Source organism: Tursiops truncatus, chromosome 17 (assembly GCF_011762595.2).
Source record: "Tursiops truncatus isolate mTurTru1 chromosome 17, mTurTru1.mat.Y, whole genome shotgun sequence".
NCBI classification, from domain to species: domain Eukaryota; kingdom Metazoa; phylum Chordata; class Mammalia; order Artiodactyla; family Delphinidae; genus Tursiops; species Tursiops truncatus.
The window spans coordinates 43,493,506-43,513,104 of NC_047050.1; the positions used below are offsets into that span (position 1 = coordinate 43,493,506).

At 46.3% G+C, this 19,599-nt stretch overlaps 1 protein-coding gene across 3 annotated transcripts in view; it reads right to left on the bottom strand.

Annotated features, from left to right (window-relative positions):
- The window catches only part of LOC117308693 (uncharacterized), a 122,756-nt gene that overhangs the window by 64,385 nt on the left and 38,772 nt on the right, over window positions 1-19,599 (bottom strand). The window lies entirely within an intron of this gene.

A 19,599-nucleotide genomic window follows, 5' to 3' on the forward strand; every position in this document is an offset into this window, starting at 1 on the left:
TTAGCTGGCTAATATCTAGCTAGGATGGGTCAGATAGCAGGGGCAGAGAGCAAAGAAACAGATAAAATAGATATTACATTAAAAGTGACACAGTTGGATCACTGATAAACTGTTCTGAATAAATTACAATAAATAGGAATCTTGAGACAGGTAAGGCTAATGAAAGAGTTAAACCAGATAATCTTGCAATAGGTCTAGCCAAACAATAAAACCACATGATTTTATAATTAAAGTAGAGAAAAATAAATATAGATGTTTCTTACCTACTCAATTTAGCTCTTGTTCCTATCTTTGTGTAAGGTTCAAATTTCATGGTACAAAGTATGTTCTTGAGATCTGGGGTTTTCTCCAAAATGGATAATCATCATCTATTTTCTAATGCAATGCCAAGAACTTCAACAAATAAAGTTTAATTATTCATTGCTTTTCTTTTCCTTTAGCTTATTCTTTAAAATGCTTCTCAATTGTGAAACTGGTTCTCATCCAGAAATGGCATATATTATATTCTTCCTTTAAAATTTGAAATACCCAAGACATTATTTCTCTTTCAAAGATATTTCACCTTATTCTCTTCATTGTGTAATTACTAAGGGTTAGAAAGTTGTTTTCATTGATTTGCCAGAGAGGGAAATAGTTGCAGGATCTTCTGAAACTTGGACCTCTTTGGAGCTGGACAGACCTGGGTTCACATTATGTTATACTTTACACTTCCTGTTCTATACTTCCTAGTAATATAACCTTGGGCAAGTCACTTAGACTCCTAAAGCCTTCATCACTAATATTTAAAATGAGAAGAATGATGCAACTACCATATGAAATTGTTTTTAAGGATTAAATTCAAGTTGACTGTGCAGTATAATTCCAAACATTTAGTAACCATTCAAGCAGTGGTAACTGTTTATGTAATTCTCATCACTAGTACATGTTACAGGCTGAATTGTGTCCCCTACCCCCAAATTCATATGCTGGAGTCCTGATCCCCAGTACCTGAGAATGCGATTGTACTCTTTGGAGACAGGGTCTTTAAAGAGGTAATTGAGGTAAAATGAGGTCATATGGGTAGGCCCAAGTCCAATATAGGAAGAAGAGATTGGGATGTAGACACACAGAGTAAAGGCTAAGTGAAGACACAGGGAGAAGGCGGTCACCTGTAAGCCAAGGAGAGAGGCCTCAGCGGAAGCCAACCCTGCTGACACCTTGATTTAGGTGCTTAAACCACCTAGCCTGTGGCCCTTTGTTACAGTGGCCCTAGCAAACTAACACAGTACTACTGACAAAAAGAGTATATTTCTAAATTACCTGTTAAACAGTGTGAGATAAGGAACCTTTCTGAAAACTACTACGTTTGTTCTGTTTCTATCATTTTCTTGCATGGAAAGAAAAAAAAAAATCAACTGTATGTGCTGTACTCTGGCCCTAAGCCGCCATCTGTGGGATTTGGCTAGCCCAGGTTAGGCCTCAGATGAAACAGACACGAAGATCACTGGCAGTTGTAACCAAGATGCCCCAGAGCGTAATATCAACAGCTTAATGATTTGCCATTTGTTATGTCAATATCAGTTAGAGCGGCAGGTCTGAGTGCAGGAGGCAGAGGTGAATGGAGTGAGTTTCACATTTAAGCATCACTCCCTTAGAATGGTTTGTGTTTTTCTCCAAGCAGAGCTAAGATGTTGTTGGTTCATTTAGTGTTATTATGGGAACAAAATCATTAAACCCTATAGATTTTTTTTCCTTAAACCAGATTGAGTCATGGTTTCCTTGGAACTGGGGCGAACAATGCCCACGTGAATGGCTTGCTTGCTCTTGGCAGACTCTGAATGCCAGGTGATTTCTTTTTCCTTCTTAGTAATTCTGAGTCCTTTTCCAAGGATTGGATTCCTTCTTCCAAGCCCGTCCTTGTCCTTCTCTCTGCTTTCCCTCCTCCGGCAGGCCAGCTAGGCCATGTGTGGGCACGTGGATGACTGACAGCAGCAGAATCCAGGTCACTTGAGTCATCTTGTCCTCCTTTCATTCAGCCCAGGCCCAACTCCCTTGAGGAGCTGGACTTCCCCATTCCCACCACCTTCAGGAATCTCTGCAGTCAAACTGAAGCCCTGAATGCTCCCTGCTTGATTAAAAGCAACTTGTCTATTGTCATCGGAGGGAACAAAGAAACCAAAATCATTAAAACAACTACCCGGGCGAGTTCAGGAGGTTGGCGCTCCACCAGTGACGCCGAGGCATGTGTTTGTAAACTGAGGCTGTAAGAAACGGCCTTTAGTCCGAAGCTCTGAGAGCATTTCAGGGGGGTCGTGCAGGTGCAGGATCCACAGCTGAGATCAGTGCTGCCTTCAGCTTCGCACCCCAGGTGACTTGCTTGCCTCGCTCCAGGCCTGTAGCTGCTCCTCGCCCTTGGCAGGATGAACAGGGAGCAGCCGGCAAGGGAGAAACGCGGTTTGTAGAGTCCAAGCACCATAGACCCCGGGTGAGTTAGAAATGAGAAACGAGAGCATTTAACAGCTGGCACCGTCACATACGCTCCGTCACTTGGTTTAAACCTCGTGACCATCCTGAGACCTCATGACCATCCTGAGAGGTAGAGCAGATACTATTTTCTCCATTTACTCAGGTCACTGACTTGTACAGGTCTTGGGAGAAGAACCGGGGCTAGGCTCTAAGTCTTCGTACTTTCATGACACTCAGACCGTGCCTACGAGGCAGCAGCCTCCCCGGCTGATCTGCAGCCTGGCCGTTCTCAGTCAAGGGCAATAAGGAGATGGGTCCCAACCCAGCCTGAACCCGGCAGCCTCAGTCAGCCTCTGGCTGCATTGTTTCTTGTATCTCACACCAACAGTGTCATTTACGGTGAACTTTTATTATTGTGGGACATCTGAGGGCTGCCCGGAACATTCCCTGACCTGCGTTTTCCAGAGAATAGATTAGCACAAAGCCCTTTATCTCTGCCAACAAGAGTCGCCCGGCTCTCTCGGCACTGTAACTGCTTTGACCAGTGTTTCCTGCTCTATCTCGCATCCAGAAAAGGAGATGCAAAGAGTACAGGTTGGAGGTACATGTCCCACGCCCAGATTTTCCGCAACTGGGAAGGGCTGAGTCTTGAAATTGTGCCCAGTGCCCTGGTGACTACGGTTTTGCCTGCCTTGCTTCACAGAAACGGCTTGGCCTGATGGAAACCGCAGTGTGAAACTCATAGAAATTGACCTTGGGCCCGTTAGGTGATTATATATTGATTTTACACTTTGTGCCAAAACCGATTACAGCTTGGCCTGCTTGCTTCCAGCTTACACAATAAGGCGTTTCTGAGTCCTGGGGGTTGGCCGGCGCGACGGTGCTGGGGAAAGAAAACCAAGGCATTTTGCGCTGAGCCTCCCAATCTGTGTGCCAGTGTTCTTGAGCAACCGTGACAGAAGCCAACTTCAGATGGCAGCACTCTTCAGGGCTTGGAATTCCCCTAGAGTTTCCCATGGAGACTCCCGAGAGAGTTCCCCACCCCCAGGCCTGGAAGGGGCAGGAAGATCCTGTGTCAGTGAGGAAGGAGGGGCCAGAGGGGCCAGGCTGGAGCCGGGTGGGTGACCCCAGTGCCTGCCTCGTTGAGGACAGGCCTCGGTAAGAAAAGCCGCTCCTTACACGTTCTGCTGAGAGGAGCATTTCTGTGGTACCCTCGTTCCAGATGGTATGCAAACTCCCTTGGGAAAGCCTTGGGGACCCTGAAAGGGTGAGGGGGCCTGCTCACAGGTCCTCCTTCGGCCACGAGGTAGCCCAGCTCTTAGCAGCAGTCCACCACCCCGAGCAGCCACCCCTGGGGCAGGAAGGAAGGCAGGGCGGGCTGCTCAGTGGGACTTGTGGCTGTGAGAATCTAAATGCTTGGATGAAAGCAGGAACATTTTTGCCAGGCTGCTTGCCCTGGGACCCTCTGTGTCGATTTGTTCATTCATTCATTTATCCAAGTAGAGCTCTCGAGACCTGCTATGTGTCAGGTTGGATGTCCAGCCCTGGGGCACACAGGTGAGCGGGCCAAAGTCACTGCTGAGCCCACAGTGGGGAGAAGAAGCAAATTTGAGTGATGACAGTGCAGGATGCAAGCGCTGCCACAGAGGCCTCGTCCCCATGCCGGAGGATACGCTAGAGAAGAGGGGCCCCTAATTCAGTCATGCAAGATCAGGGAAGGCTTCCTGGAAGAAGTGACAGCTAAGCTGAGACCTTGGGCCTGGGTCAAATGCAGGCCCCCATGTGGACTGTCTGTGCACCCTGCTCCTTATCCTTCAGTGCTTGGGGCACCAAGCACTCATTTCAAGTGCAAATTCCTACAGTTGTTCTGGAATTGTTCTCCTAGCACCTCACTAGGTCTGAGTTCACCCTACAGTCTTTTTGGCTGTTTGGTAGGAAAAGCAGTCTCCCGACAGTGGGATGGACGAGTGGAGTGACAAACTGGGTGAGAAACTGGGACTCGGGGTCTCCAAGCTCAATGCTCTCCCTGTGACATTGGGAGAAATGCCTGCCTTTCCAGAGCCTGTTTCCTCATCTGGAAACTAAGGGAAATTTTGCAGTTTTCCTCTGAGGAGTATTTTGAAGAGTAGTTACAGACCATTTTCCAAGTACAAAGTGTCAGATGTACAAAAAGAGTGCTGGCGTTTCAGAAAATATGCAACTCAGAAATTTTCAAATCCACTATTATTTCCATCTAGGGACATTTTCCTAAAGAGGGGCCAGGTTCATACCAATAGACTCAATAGTGTATTCAACCACTCCTGAAAAACAATATCAAAGTTAGTTATTTATTCAAGCTTTGTTTGAGACATTTCAGCCCATTATCTTGTAGCTGGACTGCTGAAATTACACTCAGAAATGAGAACCAGCTGCTTAAATAAACAGTTGCATATGGAAAAGAAGCAGGAAACGCCTTTCCAACACTAATAATATTAACAAACTTCCAAGGGACACACAATCCATAATTAATGACAATTTGGGGGAAAAAAGACATAAAAACTTGGATTTGAAATATGACTCTAAGAACAGTCTGGTGTTTTGGGGTTTTTTTTGTTTTGTCTTTTTTTTTTTTTTGCTTAGAATCTGTCCACCCTTTTTTCTGGCCCCTTTCCCTTCTGACAGCTGCGTTTATTCACATTCATTCTGTAAATGTCTTTAGTCTGCAGATTTAGATCCTGGGATTCAAGATTTCTTGCCTGGACTCCCAGAGTGGCCTGTCAATAGGAACTTATTTAAAAAAAAACAAACCTAAGTCGTGTGACCAGACGTAACAGATACTAGTTAAACCCACAGGAAGGATGGTCTTGCTCTCAGAAATCAGTTCTCTGGCAGAACTTGGGGGTCAGATTCAGGGACACTGGACCACAAGCCGGTGCAGACCCCAATCTAAGAGGCTTGGCCAAGATTCAGCAGCCACAGATGCTTGCAGAATGGGCTTGACCTCCAAGATCCACTCCTTGAGAGAAGCCCCCATGTAGGTTCCTGGAGCACCCCACTTCCAATGCAGCCCATACTATGCCGAAATTCCAGTGCCATTCACCAGTGCCCTCCACCAGTGTCATTCGCCAGGTCATCGTGTCACTCTCCACTCCGTCTGTCAAGTGTGCCTGGGAGCGGAATGGCTGGTTGATCCCTGAAGGGTCATTCTCCCAGAGTGTAGAGTTGCTGTTGAGAAGCAGCTGACCAGCCAGGGACTACGTTCCCTCCAGCCCACCCGGGGGACTGATTCTGGCTAGTGAAATATGAGCCCAAGGGATGCGGCACTTTCTGGTAGTTAAGTAGCTGGTTTGTCCCTCTCACTCTCTTCTCACCTCTATCACTAAGGGGCAGGGGCCTGGGCCCGGGAGGGCTGCCTGATCTGGACTGTCTGATAAGAGGTGATGTGAGCAGTCAACTTTTGTGTTCAGCTGTTCCTCTACCGGGTTGTTTGTTGCAGCCGTTGGCCTGCACTGAGATCATGCCGACGCAGCATTTCCTAAAGCAACGTGTCTTGTGATGAGCGGGATTTTCCCCAGCTCCTATCTTGCTTCGTGCCGAAAACACCAGTCCTGCCCACATGCCGGTGGCCTTGTTTGAGTCTCTGTGTCTCTCTCTTTCCATGCTCCCAAATGGAACCTTCCTTTGTGAGGAAACAGTAAAGCCCGAGTAGAAGTGAAAGCATGGTCTCTGAGTCATACTGCCCAGGTTCAAATCCCAGTTCCACCACTTCCTAACACGGGAGCAAATGGTTTAACCTCTCTGAGCTTTAAGTTCCCCTTCCACAACAGAGAGATATTCCCTTGCAGAGTCACGCGGAATAAATGGAACATTCTGTGTAAAGTACCTGACACATACTCAACCCAGTAAAGACGAACACTACTGTCATTATTTCCTGAGCCTGTTCTGGCATCACACGCACGCGGGCTGCCGCCAATCAGCACCACCGCGACTCTCCTCTCTCCTCCTGTTTTCACTTCACACTGATAACTTCTGCCAATAATTCACAACAATTTTCTTTCCTGGGCATTGCTATTTCTTCTACCTCTGTTCCACAGGTGTCACCCCACCTTCTGCTCCTCACCTGAGGTGCTACAACAAATTTAGAAAAAAGTATTTTGCAGAATGAGAAAGTAGGCAGATCCTAAGGAAGTGGGCCCCCGCGTGCATTGAACGATCACGATCCGCTTTGGTAGGTTGGATCCTGTGCAAGCACTGCTGTCCTCTTGTATAAGCACTGCCCTCCCTCGCCTTACCCAGGGTACTGTGTTGCCAGACCAGCTCTCAGGAGCTTCTGTAATGCGGAAAGCAAAGGGGGCAGAAGGAAAAGAAGTAGCCAGACTGGTATTGGAGAGAGTTTCCCCCAAGATTTCAGAGGAAAAAGAAGCTAGAGCACGTGTGAGGTAAGAAGGAAGCAGGTGGAAGAGCAAAGGACTGCAAGTTACATAGAACTGCTTTCTGGTGGCTGACTGTCAGTCATGCATCATGATTTCACTCTGAAACTAGACCGTGTGGGCCACAGCTTAAATAGGGTCATTATACATTTTTGCATGATGTATAATGTGCTTAACAGATTGACATTAGTTTTAGATTCCGATTAAGAAGCTTATTTGAAGATTTAAGTTAAAATTAAATTTGCAGATTTGTTCAGCTGAGTAACGGGATCAAGGGGTACGGCTGGGGCGACAGGTATAGAAATATAGTGAGAAAAGCTGCAGGTTTCCAAGGAGGTGACAGGCCTGTGCCTTGCTCTTAGTTCTAAATATTGAATGAGCAGAGATCAGTGCAGACAGCACAAAGACAGACGTCCCCAAGCCCAAGAGTCTGAGATCATTCCCCTCCTGTTGTGCTGAATAAACTGTCACTATCGTCTGAACATCTGGGCTGTTGGCATCAGTGCTTTGATTGCTGGTCCCATTTCAGGTTCTGATTAGAATCCAGATGCGCTCACAGCCCGCAGGTGTCTAAGCCCTGACGGAAACTTTCTTCACAGCTCCTCGTCGAGGACCCCTCCTTTGCCCACATTTTCACAGGGTTGTGAGCCTGGCCCAGAGGGCTCCAAAGATCATAAAGTGCAACTCCCTTATTTTAGACAGAAGGGAACTTGAAAAACTATGGATTCTCCTTCTCCGGCACACACTTTGCTAAGCTGAGATGGTAACAGAATCTGAACTGGGCTGGCGGGACGGAGGCCAGCGTTTCCCTGAGTGTGAAGAGTGAGAACAAGTGAAGTTCCAGATGGGCTCACTTCCTCCTCCAGCCCCGTGCTCTTAATCGCCTGTGAGCCGAGGGCATCAGGCGTTCATCCAGGTGCCACGGGACTGCCCACTCTGCTCACTGCACCATCCCTCCCTCCGGGTGGCTTCCTGGGCAACACTGTGCTATCATTCAGTGATCCTTAGCACGAGGGCTCAAAGGTCACCGATATTTTACAAGAGGAAACTCAGCCCTTTGGCTTCAGCCTCTGTCCTCTATAAAACGCAAATATCCTGGAGCAAGAGGCACCATCATGGGAGAGCGAAGAACTGGATTCTGGTACCAGTTCTGCGGCCAGTTCCTGAGAGACTGTGGACAGCCTCCTCAAACTGGTCACAGGACACCTCCCTGAGGGACCTTCAGGGGCGGCCAGGATTCCAAGGTAAACAGATAAGAATGAATGACCCTCACACTTGACTGTGGTCCTTTTCCAGAGTGCAGCTTAGGGGGAAATGGGTGCGACGAGGAATTGGGAGACTGTGAGCCCTGAAAGGGACCTTTACTATCTGGCTCGGGGCTGCCCAACACAGAAAAGTCGGCGCTCACATGAGGCTTAGAGGAGAGAGGATTCTGGGATACTCCTCTCTCCGGCATGAGACTATGGAATAATGTAGCTGGAAAGGAGAGGTACCCAGTGAGTACTTGATAGTTCCCTAATCACACACAAAAACTCCCCCTGAAGGTTTTACACCGTAATCACTGCTTGCCAGTTTTCTCCAATAAAAGGTGAGATAGCTCCCATTATTTTTTTTTTTTTTTTTTTTTTTTTGTGGTACACGGGCCTCTCACTGTTGTGGCCTCTCCCGTTGCGGAGCACAGGCTCCGGATGCACAGGCTCAGCGGCCATGGCTCACGGGCCCAGCCGCTCCACGGCATGTGGGATCTTCCTGGACCGGGGCATGAACCCGTGTCCCCTGCATCGGCAGGCGGACTCTCAACCTCTGCGCCACCAGGGAAGCCCCTCCCATTATTTTTTTGCTTTTTTACTTCTGAGGGCCCACTACTGTTAGCGTTTGAGTTATACCCATTTCAGGCAGAGGAGTTGTTTTAGCTTGCATGTAGGAATGCTGAACTGCGTTAGGCAGGGAATTTTGTTGTAGTTGATCTTGTGCATGACATTGGTGGGTGGTGTATGCTGGCCTCCGTTGGCTAAGGGGTTGAGTGAAATAGACAACTGCAATGTTCCCTGGCTGTCTGGCAACATTTTAACCCATCTTTGCTCTTGGGGGAAATTCCAGCTTTATGAGTCCTACTTTCATTAGGAAGAAACCAAAAAATCAGTTCCCCAACTCCTCTGCAATTAGAGTGCGGACATATGAACTGGGTTCCACCAATCAGAGTTACATTTGACTTGGAAGTGAGGACTTTAAGGAAAAAGGCTCTGGGTGGAAATCATTTTGCTGGAATGGGGCGGCCAGGGTTTTTTTGTTTTTCTTTTTTAGAAGAAATGGGATAGAAATAGTGTCAGTCGACTGGCAGTATTTGTCGCCTCTTGGTGGGGCAGCCACAAGGCAGCAGCCTCTTCAGCAGGGCAGTTCTGTAGTGTAGATTTGGAGGTTGTTCCATGAGATTGGTTCTCCAGGCTCCCACCGATTCTGTGAGCTAGCTGATTTCCTTTTCATAAACTCCTTCTGCTTGATGACCAGAATCAGCCTCTGTGAGGGCCCCAAAGGATTCAGCAGCCAACTACTAAGTCTACTCCTCTTCTTCGCAGACGCTCTGGCCCCGAGATCTCCAGCCACAGAAGGAGCGGGAATCTCAGCCAGACCTTCGGGAGTCTCCCTCCTCACACCTTTCCCTCTGCAAATTTCTTTTCTGCCTGTAAGATCCATGCCTCCCATACTTTCCTTTTGGACCTGTCTTCTCACATTGCCAAGCTAACAGCCATGCTATGGGGAAACACACTGGGGCAGAAGTGGTCTCTAAACCCCATGTGACCACAGGAGTTGTCCTCAGCCTGTTTTCAAAGAGCCAGCCCGTCCTTAGAGAGACTCAAGTCCCTCGCTCCTGGAGAGAGAGACCTGGTGCTCCTCTAGAATGGCTCCCTAAAGGAAGCCACTTTGGGGTTTCCACTCAGCTTCCGAATGCCTGGCCTTCATTCCATTCACAGAGCATTTGAGTTCTTCTTGTTTAGTTAATTCACCACTAGCCCATGAGACACTCCAAAGAAATGCCCACTAACTTAGGTGATTTCTGCTTGCCTCTGATTAGAAGTATTAACATAATATAAACTCCACGAGGACAGGGAAGTGTTCCCTGATGGATTAATCCAGTGCCTAGAACCGTTCCTGGCACACACGGGGTGCTGAATACATCGCAGCTGAATAAATGATGAATAAATGAATGAATTTATTTATACTGCAAACCTTCTGCCGGATAATAGCCTAAAACATACAGTGGTAGGAATAAGCAATATGACTTTGGAAATTTGTCATGTCTTGAGAGTTTCACACACACAAAACTTTTCTACCCGTCTATTCTAGAAGCCTACAGCCATGTGAGGGAGGCCCAAGATAAGGCCATAGGGAAGAAGAATGGGTCACCCCTTCATGATAATTCTGGTACCACCCCTAACAAAAATTTGTTGACACTTAAGATATTATTATTCTAGGCAGATCCCCCAAAACTCTACTGTCTGCAAATCACCTCGTTTTTTTTAAAAAAATGGAGGGGCAGCCCTGCATATTGACATCTTGGGTCTCAAGCCTGCTTGAAACTGGTCTTTAATGCCCTTGTGAATTAAACACAGGCCTCCCGTGGCATCCTCCCCTTGCACATGGCCTTCAGGAGATTGTGGAGAGTCTCATGTCAAATTCCCTTTTAGTGTGTGGCTGATTTCACACGAAAATGTTCGCATGCATAGCCTCGTTTATCCTCCAAGGCCCTTGAAGGATATTAGTCATATAATAATCTCCACTAGAACAGATGAAGAAAGTGAGGCATTAAATTATTGGCTAGTGGATGGTAGTACCCAGATTGTAACCCGGTCCAGCTGACACCAGAGCCTGCAGCCCTAACCGTTGAGTGTTCTGCATCTGGTAGACAGGAGGGTTTCTGGGGCCCCTCTAATATCTGTGTATGAGAACAAATACTCAAATATTATTGTCACCCCAAATATCCAGTCTTCACTCTGAGTCTCACAGCACCTATTTGAGACCCAATGCGAGGCACCATGAGAACTTATATATCCCAGCGAGACTCACTGTTTCTAGGCTATTACTCTAGTCTTATACCCTGGCATGCCCCATTCACACAAACGCAATCTTTAAACATCAATTATCTAGAAAATTCTCTGTGTGCTCATTCAACAGAATGCAAAGACTCGATTTTCTATCTTATCTTTTCAGTCAAATATTCTGTTTTCTAACCTCACTCTAAGCACATTGGACCCACTTTTGCAATTTCTTTGATGGAAAATTGCTCCGGATTTGCCATGTGACTTCAGTCGTAAAGATTTGACAGCAAAAGTATTTGCTTTAATTTGCCAGGAGAAAAACTTTGTCTCAGTTACTCCGGTTATTTCAGACTTATCTTCAGTTTGCCAAAGAAAGTTTGCCTAAGAAAGTCTGCCTGAATAGTTTAAACATTGGTGGGAAGTGGAGTAGTGTAGGGTGAGGTTGATTCCTCTGTTTTCTAATCGCTTCACCCCATATCCACCAAAGGAAGAATGAAATGTATAGACTATTTTAAAGATAACAGCCTCTCAGTCATAGAGCTCTTTGATAGTAAGCTACAACGAAATGATTTTTCAGATGCTTCAAACATAGTATGTTTGTGGAGAAAGGTTTTGTCGTTGTTCTGAGGCCCAGATGTAAGCTGGACTCCGTGGAGATTAAGTTGATGGAGACCCCTATCTGAAATCTCTTATCTATACCTCTTCTTTTTCACAGGAAGGACATTTATGGACATTTCCCTTCTTAGGACAGTGCACTGGGAACATCCCCCAGAAGTCAGGTGAATGTTGGCCTGAGGTGATTCTGTGCTGGAGCTCTTGGCCTGGTCTCACTGTTTTCTCTCCTGCTATTCAAATACAAACCCCAAGTTTGTAGCCAACACCAGGGTAAAAACAAACAGAAAAAACAACTATTAAAACCATTTCTACTTCTTTGCCAGAACAGGAAGTCATCACCCAATAGAGGATGTTGATGCTTAAGTTTGGTAGAAACTGAATGACACTGATTGATTTTTTAATGTTGAAACAATTTTTTTTTTTTTTTTTTTTTTTTTGCCGTACGCGGGCCTCTCACTGTTGTGGCCTCTCCCGCTGCGGAGCACAGGCTCCGGACGCGCAGGCTCAGCGGCCATGGCTCACGGGCCCAGCCGCTCCGCGGCATATGGGATCTTCCCGGACCGGGGCACAAACCCGTGTCCCCTGCATCGGCAGGCGGACTCTCAACCACTGCGCCACCAGGGAAGCCCGAAACAATTTTTGCATCTTTGGAATAAACTTTTACTTGGACATATTAACAACAAAGAGTTTGGTAGAAAGACCAAGAAAAAGGAACCCAGCACAGTTAAGCCAGTTTTGGGGGTGAGGGTGGGGCGGAGTAGTCGCTTCCCACCCTCTCGGGGAGGTTGCTAAGGAGAGTAGCTCATTAGCTGCCGGGCAATGGGAAGAAGCCACGTGGTCCCAGGGAGGGGGCTTTCTCACTGTCCTGGGCTCACCTAGGAAACCAGATCCTAAGACAGCCCCTGATTACTTTGCCATGTTCACGACTTAGCATTCTTCCTGGAATTGGAAAACAGCTAAGAATGCCGGGCAAGTCCTACTTGCTCATATGATTCCCGTCTTTTGGTTTCTTGTCCGCTTTTTTGAAACCTGGGACCAGTTCCAGCACTTCCTCATAAGCGTGGGGCTTGCAGTTTGGTTTCAGTTTGATTTGTCCCAGTATCTAACCCAGTATGGAGTTCAACAAAGAATTTTATAAACACTTTCTGATGCCAATGTCTGTGTCTCACAATCTAGACATCTGGATGTAATGTTAAACAAACATTACCTGCCACAAAAACCAGTTGGATCCGTTTGTGGTTACTTCAGCCCTGAGAAATTCCTTCTTTCAAGATTCTGGCCTGATACCGGTGGGAAGTAGCTTTTGACCCCATCAGGCTGCTGGCTCAGTGAGGTAAAGCTATCCCTGAATCATTTTCTTCTTTTCTCTGACCTATTATACAAAGCTGTATGGCCCAGGCTCCTGCCTAGAGGGCGGCTCAGCGTGCTTCCTCTGGTGCTAACCCTACTTGTGACAGTTTCTGTTGAAATACTTTTCTTTGGGCCAGATTCTCAACAAAAACACTGCAGGGTCAAGATATGATTCTCCTCATGCTTAGAGATCCAGGCAGCATTTGAGAGCATACACTTAGAATTCCATCCTACATGACCTGACCCCTTGGAAAAGCTTTCCACCTGCCACACATACCACCATTTGTCCTGAATATAAGATAGAGATGCCACAGTGGTTGATTCACCAGCATTGTCTAACCAAAGTTTCTACATGTGGCTCATAGGCTACCCACAATCTTATAATTGACAATAATAACAATAGCTAATGTTTATTGATAACTTGCTATATATGCAAGGAATTGTTCAGCCCTTTGCGTGCACAATCTCATCTAGTTCTCATAACAATCCCGTGAGGTAAGTATCACTCTTGTTCCATTTTTCAGATGGGGAAACTAAGGAGTAGTAAGGCAAACTAGCTTGTTCAAGGGCATACAACTTATAAATGCCAGAACGACCACTAACCGAGGTATTTCTGACTTGAAAATCCATGACCTTAATCATGACTTTAAACTGCCTATCAAGTCAGGGTTGATGAAAGAGAAAAGAAATCCCAGTGTTATCACTGATGCTAGTTGTGTGACATGTCAGAAGCAAGTACACAGCTCTGGTTCATTCCAAGGTCCCTCTCTCATGGTCGTCCTTCTTCCTTGCCCAGGATGCCAGCAAGCACAGGACTCCAAATGGAGGATGTGACAGAGTGAAGGAGTAGTTTAAAGATGGAGCAGAGGGAAGGGAGGGAGGAAAGTCGAGGGTGGAAAGGAGCTTCTTGGGGAAGCAAGGAGAGAGAACGTTCTCTGAACTGTCTGGAAAGGGTCAGCTGAGGGGTCATCCTGGAATGATGATTTTGCACTTCCAAGAGGACCAGTATTTTGACTGTCTGTTCCAGAATGTCCCGGCACCAGCACCCAGACATCAAAGGGGCCGAGGATGGCTTCCTGGTGGCCTCCACGGAAGTGGGTGGTCAGTCCTACACCATCTTGGCATTTGTGGTCTCTAAAAGCTGTATGCTTCTTGGGGGTTGACCAGACTCCCCAGCCCTGTTTCCACTCTTAACCACCCAAAGGAGAAACTCACACCCACTCGATCTCAACCACACAGCAGAAGAAGGCACCAGTAAACACCCCAGCTTGCTGCCGGCAAGAGTTAAGGGCAGGATGTCTGCTGTAGCAAGGTCTCGGCTTACCAAGACTTCTTTCCCTTTGCACCCCCATTCTGCAGGACGTTTTTATTGGCTTATAAGTTTTGGCATAAATAACGAAAGCTCGGTTAGCCTTGTCAGAAATAAACACGTGCAGCTGTGCTACCCTGTAGCTTTGGGGGGTACGTGTGTTTGTGTTTCTTGCAGATAGGTAAACCTTGGTGATGTATAAATCCACATTCCAGGGGTCACGTTCCCGTATCTGCTGGAGTAAACTGAAAGCATGATACGGTCAGCTTCCCTTCATTCAACCACGCAGCTCGGGGAGCCAGGGCCAGCTGGCACCGCCCATGTACCCACGGGCAGTGGTGGGTTGTAAACACATGTGTCTAGGTTAATGTTTATTTATGCTTATATCTTCCCTGATAGGTGGGTGGAATTTGCCTAATGACTGTATTTTCCTGGAAAGCTAATCAATGACTAAAGGAGCCAGTCACAGACCACCATGGACGTGCGGTGAAGTTGGCCTCCGAGCGCTTGTTCCCAGGGGCTGTGTTCCTGGGGTCAGGGCAACAGGAAAGCTGCAGTGAGCAGCATACGTGGCTTGAGAAGCCCAGGGCTCTACTGCTGGTGACCTGTTGTACACCTTATGCAGAGCTCTCAGCTCCAAACACAAGGGGGGCCCCTCCAGAGCGTAACGTGACCTGTCCAGCCAGCACACCCAGTTTATCACCCTGACCAGGGGAGCTCTGCACCTACTTCACCAGGGCTGTTCATCCTGGAGTTCTCAGGCAGAGGGCACTTTCATTCCTGCAAACATATATTGAGCACATATTACGTGCCAGACCTTTGGGGTACCAAGAGGAAGAAGATGGGTGAGATCCCACCTCTCAAGCAGAAGAGAGAGAAGAATGACAAAAAGACAATTACAAGCTGGTGTGTGACATGTTACACTAGGGAGCCTGACCCCTGAACACGGGGGCGGCCTCTCAGAAGAGAAAAAGAAAGTCTGAGCAGAACCCAGAGGGCTGATGGGCATTTGCCAGGTTGGTGGGTCCTCAAAGATATGTCTACATCCTGATCACCAGAACCCGTGAATGTTACCTTATATGGCAAAAGGGACTTCGCAGATGCGATAAAACTAAGGATCTTGAAATGAGAGGTTATCCTGGGTGGCCCTAAATATAATCACAAGTGTCCTTCAAGAGGGAGATTTGACTTCAGCAGAGGAGAAAGTAGGTTGACCACAGAAGCAGAGACTGGAGTGATGTGCTTTGAAGATGGAAGAGGGGACCACAAGTCATGGAATACAGGTGGCCCCTAGAAGCTGAAAAAGCCAGCATTCAACCCTGGGTCTCTGGCTCTAGCAGCTCTTGTTGGATTTCAAAGATCTCCTCTGAAGTTCCAAGGACTCAGCTCAGTTTCACTTCATTCAAGTAAATACTGAATACTCAGTTAAATACATTCCTGACTTGTATAGGAGTACCCAAGTTTGTTCTTCATGATAATTGACTGCAAATGTGACTGTGTTAGGCTTGAGTTTTGAGATATAAAATTAGGCTGTGCAGGTAGATTTTTCCAACTCTATCTTGTGTAACCATAAAGAGGAACCTAAATAACTTGAGACAGCAGCTGGGCTTGGAACTGGTGATCTGGTTCTTGGGGCCTAGGGAGTGTGTTTCTATGGCTTTGATGATTCTATTCAGATATGAACCTACTACTGCTGATCTCTCTGGTCTTTGGACCCTTTACTCAGGTGCCAATGGCTGAGCCAAAATCTCGGGTGCCCTGTGCTCTTCTAGATGTCCCCAGATAGAACCTGCTACAAGGGTTACAACCTAAATGCCTGCAGGAGCCAGTCAAAACCTAATAGAGATGGGTGGTGCCCGTCCTTTCTAAAAGCATTTGATTCAAATGTTTAAGAAGTACATCCCATGCAGCCTTCAGGCCAACTTTATAACCCTGATGAAACTAAGCTCTTTTCAGAATCAACCTTCTCTCACAGTTTCATCAGGAGGCAGGAGGGTTTTCTTTTTTAAGGAGAACCCACCACTGTGGCTTTTTAAGAAGTTGGTATGGAGGGCGCTGGAGAGGGAAGATCTGAGTGGAGCAGGTGCCAGGAGCTTCCTGATATATATAGGCTTGAGGAGTCGACAACACCAGCTCTCACTCCTTGCCACCTCCAGCTGCGCCAGCCAAGATGTAGATACAGTTTAAAGAACATTGCTAATGATACCAAACCTCTTAGGCAACGGGAATGTTGTAGCCCTTCAAATATAAATAAAAGACAAAAAAAAGTTTCATAACAGGATGTCCTTATTTAACAAGAGGTCTGGTGGGGGGGGGGGCCTCCCAGGCCAGTATATGTAACTCATAATAAACTTTTTTAGGCAAGCTCATTTCATTGAAGGAGTAGGGTGATGGGTGGCGACGGGAAGATGACAACTGAGTAAATTAGCAAAGAACAAGAGGCCTGGAGCCATAATTTCTGACTTCTGTTTATAGTTTTGGCATCTTCAGTCTTTGTAAAATGGTGATAATTAACTTTGCCCCAAACCCTGTGTATCAAGTACTGGAAGGAAAAAAAAAAAGAATTCTATATTCAGAGAAAATACACTTAAAGAAATGAAGGCTAAATAGACAATTTCATATAAATGAAAACTATCGATAAAATAATCACCGGCAGACCTGAACTACAAGAAATGTTAAAGAGAGTTCTTTCATGCTGAAGGGAAATGAGATCAGATAAAACCTCAGATCATCAGTAACGAAGGACACTAGAAACGTTAAATATGTGGGTACATGTAAGAGTCTATTTTTCTCTTAACAAAATGTATAGCATTGTATTGTAAAGTATACAACATATGTAGATATAATACATATGACAACTATAGCTCGTAGAAAAGGCAGTGAATGAAACTATATGGTTGCAAAATTCTTACATTTTTGTGAAGTGGTTCAGTATTGACTCTAAGTAAATTATGGAAAGTTACAGATATTTATTATAATCCTTAGAGCACCTACTTAAAAAAAAAAAAAGAAAAGCAAATGCAGAGGCTTCCCTGGTGGCGCAGTGGTTGAGAGTCCGCCTGCCGGGCTTCCCTGGTGGCGCAGTGGTTGAGAGTCCACCTGCCGATGCAGGGGACGCGGGTTTGTGCCCCGGTCTGGGAGGATCCCACATGCCGTGGAGTGGCTGGGCCCGTGAGCCATGGCTGCTGAGCCTGCGCGTACGGACCCTGTGCTCCGCAGGGGGAGAGGCCACAACAGTGAGAGGCCCGCGTACCACAAAAAAAAAAAAAAAAAAAAGAATCCGCCTGCCAGTGCAGGGGACCGGGGTTCGAGACCTGGTCCAGGAAGATTCCACATGTTGCAGCGCAATTAAGCCCGTGCGCCGCAACTACTGAGCCTGCACTCTAGAGCCCACAAGCCACAACTACTGAAGCCCACACACCGCAACTACTGAAGCCTGCACACCTAGAGCCTGTACTCCGCAACAAGAGAAGCCACCACAAGGAGAAGCACGTGTACCGCAACGAAGTGTAGCCCCCTATCGCCGCAACTAGAGAAAGCCCACATGCAGCAACGAAGACCCAACGCAGCCAAAAAAAAAAAAAGAGAGAGAAAGAAAAACGAATGCCAATAGGGATAGCTAAAAAGCCAGTAGATAAATTAAAATATAATTCAGAAAAATTCAATTAACTCCAAAGAAAGGAGGGCAAAGGAACAGAGGAATAAAAAATAGAGTGGACAAACTAAAAGCAAACAACAAACAACCACATCAATACATTAATTACATTAAATATAAATTGACTAAACATTTACTTAAAAGTGAAAGATTGTCAGAGTACTGGTGATGCCACTCTCATGATAATTAATATCCTGATGTTATTTGATAAATGATATAAACATGATAAATAGGACTTCTGGGTGATGCTGAAGAATCAACAGATGTTGGATGAGATGGGTCTTCCCATGTCAGACCTTGAGCCTGGAGCAGGCTGGCTGGGTAGGGAGGTTGGGCTTTCTCCTCCCTACCCCCACACCCATGGAGCTAATTTTGACCTCTGGATGGTTTCCCAGCCTGGGAACACTCCCTACCTCTTCTCCATTTATTCCATTCCTCCAAACTCTTTAAGGTTCCCCTTCCTACTAAGACTTTCCCAACTCCCACTGAGAAGAATCTTATTGCATTGGTAACCTGCACGATTCCTGTTCTGCAGTATTCCTTTTTTTAAAACTGGAAATGTTTATTCTTTCACATTCATACTTCTTTCTGTTCCTGTACTAGATATGGAAGGTGTGGTGAGCATCTGTCATTTGTTTTGGCTGCCCTGCAGCTGAACCCCCTTCCAATATTTGGGGAATTCCCTATCTCATGCATGAGTACCCACCTCCCACTAAAAATCAGAACCTTGCAGCCTCCCTTGCAGCTAGAATGTGGGCATGACTTAGAATTGGAAGCCCTAGAATCCTAGCCTTGCAGTGGTGACAGTGGTGTCCTTACCAGGTTGTTCCTATAGGGTTACACAGTTGTACTTCCCACTCTCCAGCCTCTTGTGGTTTCTGCCGATTTTATCAGCCTAGTCCCCAACTATACTTTTCTACATTTCTTTTCTTCTTGAACTAGAGTTTGTTTCTGTTGCTTGCAATTATGTAGCCTAAGACAAGTAGAGGTGATCTATATAAGCATTTAAGATACTAAAAAATTAAAGATTCAGGATTCAACGTAAGACCCAGAATCTGTCCCTTCAAGAATTTTCCTGGCCATTTAGGCAGGCATGCTTACTTTTGAGGTCCTTTGTGTAGTTCTCTCCAGAGAGTTTAGCTCTCCATCCAGATTGTAAATCCCTTGAGGTAGGGGCTGTTCTGAATACCTCTTGTATCCCAGCAGAGAGGCTAGTCTGTAATATTGCTCTGTAAATACTTGCTAATAAAGGTAATTTGCTTTCCACAAGGCTGAACAATCCTTATGAGCCAATAATTCCCACTTGTTCCCATGTGTGTTTATGTGCATTTTCTAGCTACAACAAGAGTCCATTCACCTTTGGTTATCTCTTAGCTTGTTGTCTGAGGGCTCACTTAAGCTTTCTCCAACTTCCTTTTGGTCTTTAGCTTAAGAGCAAACTTGTTTTACCCATAAAAGCTCAAGCGTTCTTGCAGCCATGTCCATGACTGGTAGGCTCCCTCCCTGCATATCTCAAGGCTCTGTCTTCTCCCTTTAAGCTGAGACCCAGGAAGCACACCAAGGAATGTCAACATGGCCCTGATCCCAGAGAACAAAACCCAAAACTGTGTACACAAGTTCAGTCTGGCCAAGCCATTGTCAAGACACTCGAGGTCAACTTCATTCACTCACCAGTATCGGCTCTTTCTTAGAAAACACACCTGTGCTGACGTCTGCCTTTCCTGACTCATACCAAGAGTCTCTGCCCAGTTGCAAATCTGTGGATTGTGAGCATGAACA